The 10,526-nt window shown below is 48.9% G+C and overlaps 1 protein-coding gene across 3 annotated transcripts in view; it reads left to right on the top strand.

The window, feature by feature from the left end:
- The window catches only part of HIPK3 (homeodomain interacting protein kinase 3), a 93,295-nt gene that overhangs the window by 30,000 nt on the left and 52,769 nt on the right, over positions 1 to 10,526 (top strand). The window contains exon 1 of one of the 3 annotated variants that reach the window (XM_042837222.1): positions 349 to 423. The exons of 1 other annotated variant lie outside the window; for it this stretch is intronic. The gene's annotated coding sequence lies outside the window, so the exon portion shown is untranslated. Of the gene's footprint in view, positions 1 to 348; positions 424 to 9,355; positions 9,545 to 10,526 lie in introns of those variants that run through there. One more of the 3 variants, XM_042837220.1, reaches the window with a different exon arrangement.

Genomic DNA, 10,526 nt, shown 5'->3' with positions numbered 1-10,526 from the left:
GGCGGCGGGAGGGGCGCCACGGGCTGGGCGCGGGGCCGCGGCGGAGCGGGGCCGGAGCCCAGCGCGTCCCGTGCCGTGGGTCCCCTCGGCGGGGCGTCGTCCGCCTCCGAGGGGCGACGGGCCGCGGTGGGCGCCGCTAGGCCGCCGCGAGCGGGGCGGAGGCGAGGGGAGGCGGAGGCGGAGGAGGCGGCGGCCGGGGGCGGGCTGGGTCCCTCCCCGGGAAGATGAGGCGGAGGCCCGGGCTGCCGAGCGGGCCGAGCCGGGGCTCTTCCCTCCCAGCCGCCAGGACAAGATGGCAGCGGCCGGGGCGGCGGCCGGGGCGGCGGGGCTGAGCGGCTGAGCGCGGCGCTTCCCCGCTGCGCTCCCGGACGCGCCCGGCGCGGCGGCTCCGGCTCGGACGCTAGCGCGGCCCGATCTATGAAGGTGAGCGTGGAGGGAGCGGGGCGGGGGGAAGGGCGCTGCCTCTTCCCGCGGGGGGCAGCGGGGCGAGGCCCGGCACCGCCGCCCGCGCGCTGACGAAGGCTGACCGCCGCCGGAGCCCGGCGGTCCGCTTTCCGCCGCCCTCACCCCGAAGTTTCTTCTTTCCCGGCTCCTCGGCGGTGGGAGGCGGCTCCCGGCGCCCGCCGTGCCCATTTACCGGCCTGTGCGCCGCGTCGTTGGCCGCTGGTTGCCGTAAACAAGCGCGGGGCCGCCCCTCCCGCGGGCTGCCGGGCGGGCCGGGCTGCGGCTGGAAGCGGGGAGCCGTGCTGCGGGGCCGGTCCGCACGCTGGAAATCGTAGCACAGCGTGTTTAGCACCGTTAGAAATTATGCGATTTGGAGCTTTTTTAATTATTATTTATTTTTTATTTTTTTTCTGTCTTTTAATGCGAACCCCTCAACCGCCAGCACTGTGTGTTTACCTACACAGAACTAATTTTAGCCCAGGCTGACCGCTGTACGCCGTGCCCCGCTCGAGGCGCGGCCGCCGGCTCCCCTCGTGCCGTGTCGGTGCGGCGGTGCCGAAGCCGCCCAGCAGCCCTCAGCCCTGCGCCCACCTCCCGCGGGCAGCCTTGCCTTGTCGGCGCCGCCGTGCCCTGGGGCTGCGGGGAGCGCCGGTGCCGACGGCGGCGCGGCTGCGTGCTGTCACGCTGCCGATAGCGGCGCACGTTTCAGCGGTTTGGCTTCTGCGTTTACCTTCCGTTACGTCGTGTGCTAAAAGTTTGTGCCCTCCCTGGCTTCACAACAACGCGCGAGCGCTCCGGCTCCGCGTTACTTTCTGGCTTAACAATTCCTTGACAAAATGACTTGTGGGAGGCTTCTGTAAGCCGAGTTTAAAATTCACGCAAGAAAGAGCTGTCTTGTAAGCGTGGCAGCCAGCAAAGAGATTAATTAAGCATCTGGAAAATAGGTCAAGGCTGTATTATGAGGCAGCGTGATGAGATCGCAAGTAAACGGAGCGAGGTGTTACTGTGAGCTTACCAGGAGAAAACAGAGCGGGACGGGACAGCGCGGTCTGTCCCAGCACCAACCATTTATAGCAGCACTGCGCTGAGCTGTGTGTGACCGCACGAAGCAGGAATGGCTTTCTGTGCACCGTGCTGCTTGCTGCCGACTCGCCTTGTGCTGCTGGTTCTGCTTCTTGCTGGGGCGTGGCACGGCTGTGCCCAGAGGCTGCGTTTGGGGAGATGCTGTGGCTGCACGGCTCCGTGTGTCTTCGTGCCTCGGGGTCACCTGGCTGCCATCCCTGTGTGAAGCGGGGTTAAAGTGCTGCTCGGGGGGCTGCCCCCGACGCAGGGCTCTGCTGCCATCTGACGTATTTCTTTGTTTGAAGCTTCTTGTGTTTGCGACTTTCCTCCCTCCTGCCTCACAGGCAGCTTCCCTACAACGAGGTGCCGGGGACAAAATAGAGACAGGATGTGGGGAGGAACTGCCTTCTGCTCCTCGTCCGGCAGTCGGCATCATTCTTGGGGGTTGTGCTCTTGGTGTGTGCTGCCCCTCTCGTGCTGTGCCTTGTAGCAGCAGTAGCAGCTTCAAAACAGGCGTTGTGTTCTGCAGGGGATTTTCTCAAAGCTGTTTTCGGGTTGATTGCTCCCGTTTAGCTCCCACCGACTTGAATGGAGGCTTTCTGGGGCTCGGTGCTTGTTTACCCCCTGTGGGTAGAACAGAGGTGGAGAGGTAGCTGCTGACCTTCACCCAAACACATAGGCTCGTTGAGCTCTCCTTCCCCAAACTTACATGGTTAGGAATGTTTTTGTTCCTGCTATTTTAGGGGGTCACACTCTTACATCAGTTTCACTTTTCAACTTTCGTTTAAGTAGAATCCTCTTTTTGCTGGTTTCTGTTCTGCCAGTGGGCTGGTTGTATAAAAAGAGATGCTCTCAACAAAGCCTCACTTTCAGAAATGAGAGTTTCGTTGTTGGCTGTTGTGTGCAAGCAGGAGAAAAAGTGCACTGATAATATTGGGACTGATAATATTCACTGTGCCCTGTATTTCGGACTGATGTTAAATGCAGAGCTGTATGCTAGAAAAAACTTTCTAGTCGAGCTGACGTTCATGCATTGTGGTGCACAACTGGTGCATATACCAGCTAGTGTGGGCAGCACGGCTCTGTGGGGAGCAAATGTAGAAATGTCAGAGCTGGGGCGGCCTGCTTTGCTGGCAGGTGGCAGGATGGGGCAGGTGACGCTGGCGTGGTCCCTGATGGGGAATCTGGAAAAGAACAGGCTGGAAAGTAGGATGTCCCTGTGGCAATAGCAATGTTTCTCTGTTATGCATTCACTGCTGAGTTTTGTCAACTGTTGTCTAGCTCCCGTATCTCAGACAGGCTCGTATGCTTCTGTTTTCCAAGCTTCTCTCCTTCAGTGACTGCACTGCCTTGCAGCTCCACAAGAATTCCAGAACTCTTGGCATAGGATTCCTCTGGTGAAGAAAACATCCTTGCGCTTCTTCAGCAAAGTTATGAAGTTCCTCCAGATGGATTATATAAATTAGCAGCTGGCCAAATACTTACTTTGAGGCGGTCTCTTATGCTTTCTTGTATTTGAAAATGGAGCAAGAGCTGAACTCGGCAGTGGGAACTTCCTACAATGTTTACGTCTCTGTTCATAAGTCACTGAAATAGTATTTGTGCTTCTGCAGCTCTCCTGATTGACAGTGGGAGGTGGAGTGGAAAGTCTGGATTACTTTTAGTTCAAGTCTTGGAAGAAAAACTTGTTCTTGTGTGAGGTGTAAGAGATCTCCAGATATCTGGAACTCCGCTTCAGAACTGCGGTTGGGTCACACACGAAACCGAATAGGAAGAAATTAGCAAGAGTAAGTAAGTACTGAGCCTTTTAGAGATGGCCGGTGAGTGGGCAGCATGCCTTGAAGAGCACTGCTGGCTCCATAGCAACGTTTAAAGCAACGTGCAGTGGGCAGTGCTGTGACGTGGCCTAGCGGTGGGTTACCTGCTCTCACTTGTGCAGGCAGTGAGCACCCTTAGTCGACCTGAAGTAACCTGGAACGAAGCACAAGGCTTGGGAAATCCCGTCACCTCTTGGCTTTTTCCACCCCCTTTCAGAGACCGGCTCAATTTAGAGCTGCAGTCTGTAGCGTTAGAGAAGCTGGAGCTGCATTTCTTTTCAGAAGCATTAGCTTCAGAATGGCGGACAAGCAGATGTGCTGCTTTTAGTTATGAGAGTGGGTCACTTTCTGACAAAATGAGGTCAGTGTCTATTTTAGCACTGTTGCTTAAAAACAAGATTTGCCACATACCTGGAGCATCTCTTAAGCAAAGGAATTCAAGGTGTTTAATTCTGAATTTCTCTTATTCAGTGACTTGGAATCAATTTAAAATTTCCCTGTCTCAGAACTCTCCCAATATTACTGTGTATTTTGAATAGACCCAGAAATGTGTGAATTTTTTTTTTGTTTGGTTGGTTTTTTTCCATCAGTGTTTTCAGGAAACCTTAGAAACTATTTGTTTCCAATGTATGCCCTTCCTTCCTGTGCAGCATTTGGGTATAACGGGATGGAGCCTAGCAGAATCCTGAGTTCAGGCTCCAAAACACATCAGTAAAATAAGAGACAGTAAAGTATCCACAGACAAAGCAGGTGAGCAAATATTTTGGTATATTTTTAGTGTCATCAAAGCTACAGCAACTACCCTAATAATTAAAAATGAAATGGATTGTTACGTGCAGATTAATTATAGTGTGTTATGAATGACACTGCCGTCAGAAAAACTATTTTTAAAATGAGTCATCTCACATGCGTACGACTCTTTCCATTAGTACTAATATAGTTTTTTAGCAGTGGAAAATTATTTTAGTACTGTTTCTAAGCATGTTACAAACGTGACTAATGCTTTTCGTGTAAAGCATCGGCTATTATCAAACGGAAATCCCTTCCTATTTGTACAACCATTACTCACCAAATACTGTGTGGGGACTGCAGTTCCCTGTTCAGGTAGCCGGCAGACTCTTCTACCGTTTTCCAAAAGGTGGAAAATTCTGGGACAAGAAAGAGTGCTTGGACATGGCCTATTGAGAGTCCCGTTCTCATCGTCGTGGTTTAAGAAAAAAGCCAGCCAAATGCAAGGGGCTGGCTGCAGCTCTGAGGTGTGATCCCAGTAACGGAGCTCAGTGCTGCTGAGCGTAAGCCGTGGTGTGAGTGGGCTCTGGTACCTGAGGCGGTTTGCTTTGGCTTGCTTTAAGGGTTGCACCCCAGCTTTGCTTTCCTCCAAGGTGGAGCACGGGCTGTGAAATGGAGGCAGGTCTCGCCTGGTGCTCACCTCTTGGCAGTGAGGAGGGGAGAGAAGCAAGTCGGTCCTGGGTGGGAGAACCTCCACTGGGAGGCCTGCAGCTGGAGCTGCAGTCACGGTACAGCTGTGCTCTGTGTGGGGCCGCAGTGTTTTCTTTTCCTTTTCTGTGCCATGCAGGTTCTGCCTGAGTTGGTACGTGGCGACTGGTGGAACCTGAACAATCTTCAGGAGGTTTTTTTTTAACTTGTTTCTAAGGATATCTTTCTGCCTTTAGACTGAAAAGCTGCTAGTGTACATCACTGCCTTGTAAATTTCTTCCTGCCTCTGTTTTCCTAGAAACACAGTTCTAGGAAACTGGAACCTCCTCTATCGCTTACATTTCTTCAGTGCAGGGATTTTGGTGCTTGCAGCCTGTCTCGCTTCAATTTCTAGGAGGGAGAGGAGGTTCTTTTATTACCTATATACCCGGCGTGAGATTAAGAAGCAACGGTTCAAATGTTGGTCCAACCAGTTTATTACAAATCTTAATCAGGGAAATGGGGAAGGGGAGGATAGACACTATTATGAATTAGGGTAATGGGGAAGGGAAGGAGGGCGATAGAAAAGAGGAAGCAAGGAGTCTTTATAGGAAGCAAGAGGGACATAGTCATCACCATGGATCCAGCGAGGTTTGTAGTTCAGTTTGTGATCCTCAGTAGTGGTGGGTCGTCGGGCATTGTTGTTCTATTGACAATGATGGGCGCCTTTTCAATAGTTTCAGAGTGGTCGAGTCAGCTGTCTTTGGAGTGACAGCTCAAATCCAACGTGGTTGAGTCAGCTCTCCTTGGAGTGGCAGCTTCTGGCTCTGGGATCTCAGCAGGAAACTCCTTTGTTCTTATCTTCCTGGTCTTGCCAGCAGATAAGAGGGAGCAGGGAGGCGCCAACTTGTATCTTGCCTTCACAGGATACAGTGGCATCATCCCCCAGCCTTCCATAGCAAACAGGAGTTATTTGGTCACAGGCTGGATCTTCTGCCAGTAAACAGTCCTGAGCACTATCTTCCGAAGGCAAACAGCTCCATAGATGTAAAATTGTCCACACAGTGATGTTGATTGCCACACAACACCCATCACTTGCCTCCTCAACAACTCATTCAGTCTTATGACAAGAAAAACCTCAGGAAGCAAGCTTTGAGCCAAAACAAAACAAAAAATGAAGAAGGATTCTCACACCACCCTGTGGCTCAAAGATTGCTTGAAATGAAACATAAGTGACCTTCCACGGTGGTGAGGAAAAGAAAAGGGAGAAAATAAAAAGACAGCAAAGAAGCAAGAGGGAAGGAGGAGGGGGAGAAGGGGGAGAAGGGGGAGATAATCGTTACACAGTTATTACAAAAGATTTCTTGGGCTTGGTTACAAATGTTGTCCTGATCTGTTGGACTTGTTCATCATCAGTTGAAGTGGTTACAAAGTACATGGAGGATACAACAGGTTGTATAAGTTGAATAAAACATGGAATCATACACGGTACAAACATAAGAGTTGCAACAACACACAGCAGATAAAACAGGATACGTTTGACCCATGGGCCACCTGGAAGCCAGGAAAAGAAATCGAAGTCTGGGCCCTTCCAGGTTTGGACAGGAACATGGGCTATTTTCCGTATACCCTGGGCAATTTGTTTAACAACTTTACCATTATCATCAATCTTTAGACAACAATTAGAATCATTCAATTTGCCACAGACACCACTCGGTGACACCTCAGGAGTGGTGACATGAATGTGACATGATGAATGAAAGGTAGAAAGTGAAAAGAGACAACCATACATTTAGCAATGACCATACATTTAATAATAACCAATGTTAATAAACAAATAAGTAAAACAAACTTAGGTATTTGTGTCAGCTGCTTTCCCCACCCAGGAACTCCCAGTGTAAGCCAGGATCCAGATGGGAATTCTTCAGTAGAGGTTGTGATGTTTATGAATAGCCATACAAGATTACGCTTCAGTTAATTCACTAAAAGTGTATCTAGTCTAATTTGACAGTACGTGGACTTGCCATGTAATGTTTTCCAAGATGATTTAGTGTCTCAAACTTTACACTTGAGCATTTCCAAAGCAATTCAAATGCTAAGAGATATAAATATTAGTTTGGCAAGTTCAAGTATTGTTACAGTCCACAGGACTTTTCACAGGACAGTGTGTGCAGGATACCCCCACAGTACAAACCATCACAGAGGAGTAATCCCAGAAACACACACATCTCTTTTTAAAACTTAGGCACTTTCCAACAACCATGTTTTGGATGGAACTCCTGGACTGGTGTGACACTGAAAAGCATCATTACAAAAGGCTTTATGATGGATTTCTTTTGTGACCACATCTAACAGATATTAGATGGGTCCCTTGATTCATTTCCCAGTTTGTTAGGAATTTGGAAACACTGTGAAGGAGTTACATTCAAATCATAATCAGTTTGGTAAAAGGGGGTGAAAGAAGAAGTCAAAAGAAATGGTATCACCGTGCAGGGAGTACCAGTAAGCCAGGATGACCTGTAAAAACCCAATTGTGAAGTTTAACAGATCCAAGGACTGATACCAATCACCACCCACACCCATAACAGCACAAAACATAACACTATTGCAACCAAAAAATGTAATCAAATCACACAGCCTTGTGGATCCTTTCTGAAGGAACGGGCTTCATTCCTAAGAGAAGAAAAAGGGCTCTTTGTTTCCCCTTTCCTTATCTACTAATCTATACTTATTCTGTGAGGCAGGGAATTAATTGGTATTCAGTCTGATAAGAATGTGTTGCTTTCATGATACTCAAAAGGGTTTTTTGGAAGAGCTTTTCTCTATGGTTTTGGAAATGATGCTGTGAGCTGGTGTCCTACTGTGACTCTGCCAGGGTAACTTGGGAGTTTTTCTCAAGGAATGTTTTGGGAGCTCTCTGTGGCAAGTGCTCTTTGAGACTGTGTTTATAAAGCTGGATTGAAAAGATGGCTCAACTTTGTTTTAAGGATTAAAATGAGAGTAAAAGTTAAAAGCTAATTTCTTTTACAAATAGGAAGATTATTACATGGAAAGGAACACAGCAGGCTTGTGCTTAGTAGTACTGTGCTCTAGCTGTTGGGATCATGTGTTGTGTGTAATCTTGTTCTCCTTTTGCACATCCTTCTGTATGGTTGAATCAATAAGCTCTGTGTAGAGGAGAAGGAGAAATTTGTTGCACTGGTGGCTTTGGGAAATATTACAGGATGGCTTCGTGGTGCTACTGGTTTGCTAGGAAGCGAAGGACAGCATTCTGAGAAGAGCACACATTTCTTGTGGGGGTTCTGCCTACAGGAAACACTACTTCTACATCTTCAGAAATGTGGAAGAAGTTTCCCCCTCTGAAACTCTTCTGAAAATTCCATGCCAAGTGTGATCAAGTCTGGGGACAAAACCAAAGTGGCAATAGCCATGTAGGCTTGTATTCCCAGAGGAGCTGCATTTGATGTCTGTGAGTGCCTGCAAACAGAACCGAGGGCAGGGCTCTGCTGCTGTCAGGGCTTCACAGACTTTTATCTCAGTGCGTCTCCTATTTCCAGGTTCAAATGGAATTAATCTCTTAAAAGAAGAGATTAGGCCGGCGAAGCCCAGGCCGGTTGCAGCGTGCCATTTGTGTTGATGATGGCACATTCTGATCTAGAGAGCGTGGTCTAATTGGGAGCTGGTGGCAGATCCAACTTTTATTTCCTTTCTTTTCAGTTGCATAACAGTTTCTTGCCTCGCATAAATGCTTTAAATTATCTTTTCTAACTGCGATTGCGGTCATACTGGAATCATAAGATGTAGCTGTTGGCATTTGTGGAAGATGTGAATGTAGCGATTGTGTTCTCTGGTATTGCTGCTGGTACAAATGGTGGCATTGAGTCACGAGTTCACGCTGACGCTTTATGTAAAAGACATTGGTTTCAAGTATATGGTGTTCTGTTTCCAAGCAGTGAGGTGGCTGTGCTGTGACTTGCTGCTATCACACTTGACCAAACTTGTACTTTCCATTGAGGTGGGTTTTGTTGTTGGCTTTTCTTTTTTTTTTAAATAACCAATGCAAATGTATTTGTGAGCAGAGCCCTCTGTTGCTGCAGTCACTGATATCTCTCTGTGGTTTCCTGAGCCACGAGTTCAGAGGTTAGAAGCAGAATCTGTTACATTCTCATTCAGGGTCTTTTATTTTTGTCCAGAACCGGCTGTTCAATCAACCCTGCTGTCATGTTGTGCCTGAAGTGTAAAGGCACCCCGTGTTGAACACTTTGTTGTATGGGTAGAATAGAAAAATACTGGTTTTTTGTTTTTATTTTTTTTAGGAATGTAGCAGTGCAGTTGAGGTATGACTTCAGGTATCACTGCAGCTCTGTTACTGTGTCGTGTGAAAGCACTTAGATGTTGCACAAACAAGCCTGGCAGCCTGTTTCTGGAGCAGGTAGTAACTTCAGCTGCAGGACCCGATGGCTTTATGCTCTGCTTCGTGCTGTGACTTTTATAAAGCCCGGGTAACCCTGCCCACTCCACGCAGCGCTGGTAGGAGGTGGAGGATCTGCAGCTCCGCTCTGCTGCCTTGTTGGCGTCTGCTGCACGAGGATTCCAAAGCTCTGACAGGTCTCTTTGCAAATAGATGTGCTTTACGCCCAGGTTCTGCCTGTCATTTCTGTCCAGTACCCCCAGTGCTGTCCTGGGGCTCGCTGCTGTGCTGCCAGGTGCCTGTTGGTGCTGGCTGTGCGCCTGCCTCTGCACCCTCTGGGCATGCAGTCCCTGTCCGGCTGCACCTCTAGGGCTGGGAGGAAACGACTCCTAAGGTAGGGCTTGTTGGTGAGCCGCTCTGTGTGTTCTCCTTTGCTTTGCTGCCTTGTGCCGCCGCGCTGGGGCCCTGCAGATTGGCAGGAATGGCTGTGGGTAGCCGGGAGCTGGGTTCCCTGGGCCTGTCTCCACACTCATGGCACTCCTGGTGTGTTTTCCTTCTTTAAATTCCAAGCGATCTCGATTGCCGGTGCTTTGTTACAAATAGTGTGGTTGAAGTAAGGGTGATCGTGGGCAATAACAGGGCACTGGTATGAAAGTGCCTGCAGCAGTACAGCTTGTTTCACAATGCAGCTAAACATAACCCTAACTCAAAGATGCTGCCAGCACCAAAGTGGAAAGTGAGGGCAACTAATTTAGTTGTGCCTTTGGTAAATAACTTCAAGAGTTGGGTGGCACCTAATTAAAAAATAAAACAAAACGAAACAAAAAACAAAAAAAACAACCCTGTTTTTTAACCTGGGAATAATAGCAGTAACCTTACAGTGTTTTCAAAGTGGTGCACGAAGTAAGTAAAGTGCTTCAGGGGTGCTGCTGCTGGACTCTTGCTTTGCTGGAAGCTGCCGAACGTTCAGAAGATCTTTGCAAGGGGGGTGCCCTTAAATCAGCAGCAATTCCCTCTGACCAGGAGGTGAAAGAAGTGGGAAAACAAGTTTTCTGTAGTTAAAGTGTAACTGTAGCATTAGGTTGTGCCCTGGGCCAGGCTGTGCTGCAGGGCTTTCACCAGAAGGCGCAGTTTAGGGCTCGTGGTGCCTGGCATTGAGAAGCCCTGTTCGTTTTTCAGAATTCAGGCTGTAGCACAGCAATTTTTCCTGAACTGTAGTGCGGTGCTTTTACTAACTCTCATTACTCTTCTCCTCCACCCCCATACTCTATCAGGAGGAAATGTCATTCTGAAGTTAATTATTAATGGTGGTCAAGCCTGGAACAGCCTGTGCTTCTCAAGGCTGTTACAGCCTGCCAAATTTGTCATGTTTATGG

This window comes from Centrocercus urophasianus, unplaced genomic scaffold (assembly GCF_019232065.1).
Source record: "Centrocercus urophasianus isolate 14NV4802_14NV808 unplaced genomic scaffold, USGS_Curo_1.0 seq_7, whole genome shotgun sequence".
Lineage (NCBI taxonomy): Eukaryota > Metazoa > Chordata > Aves > Galliformes > Phasianidae > Centrocercus > Centrocercus urophasianus.
The sequence above is the reverse complement of the archived record's forward strand: the minus strand, read 5'-3'. Positions and strand labels throughout refer to the sequence as shown.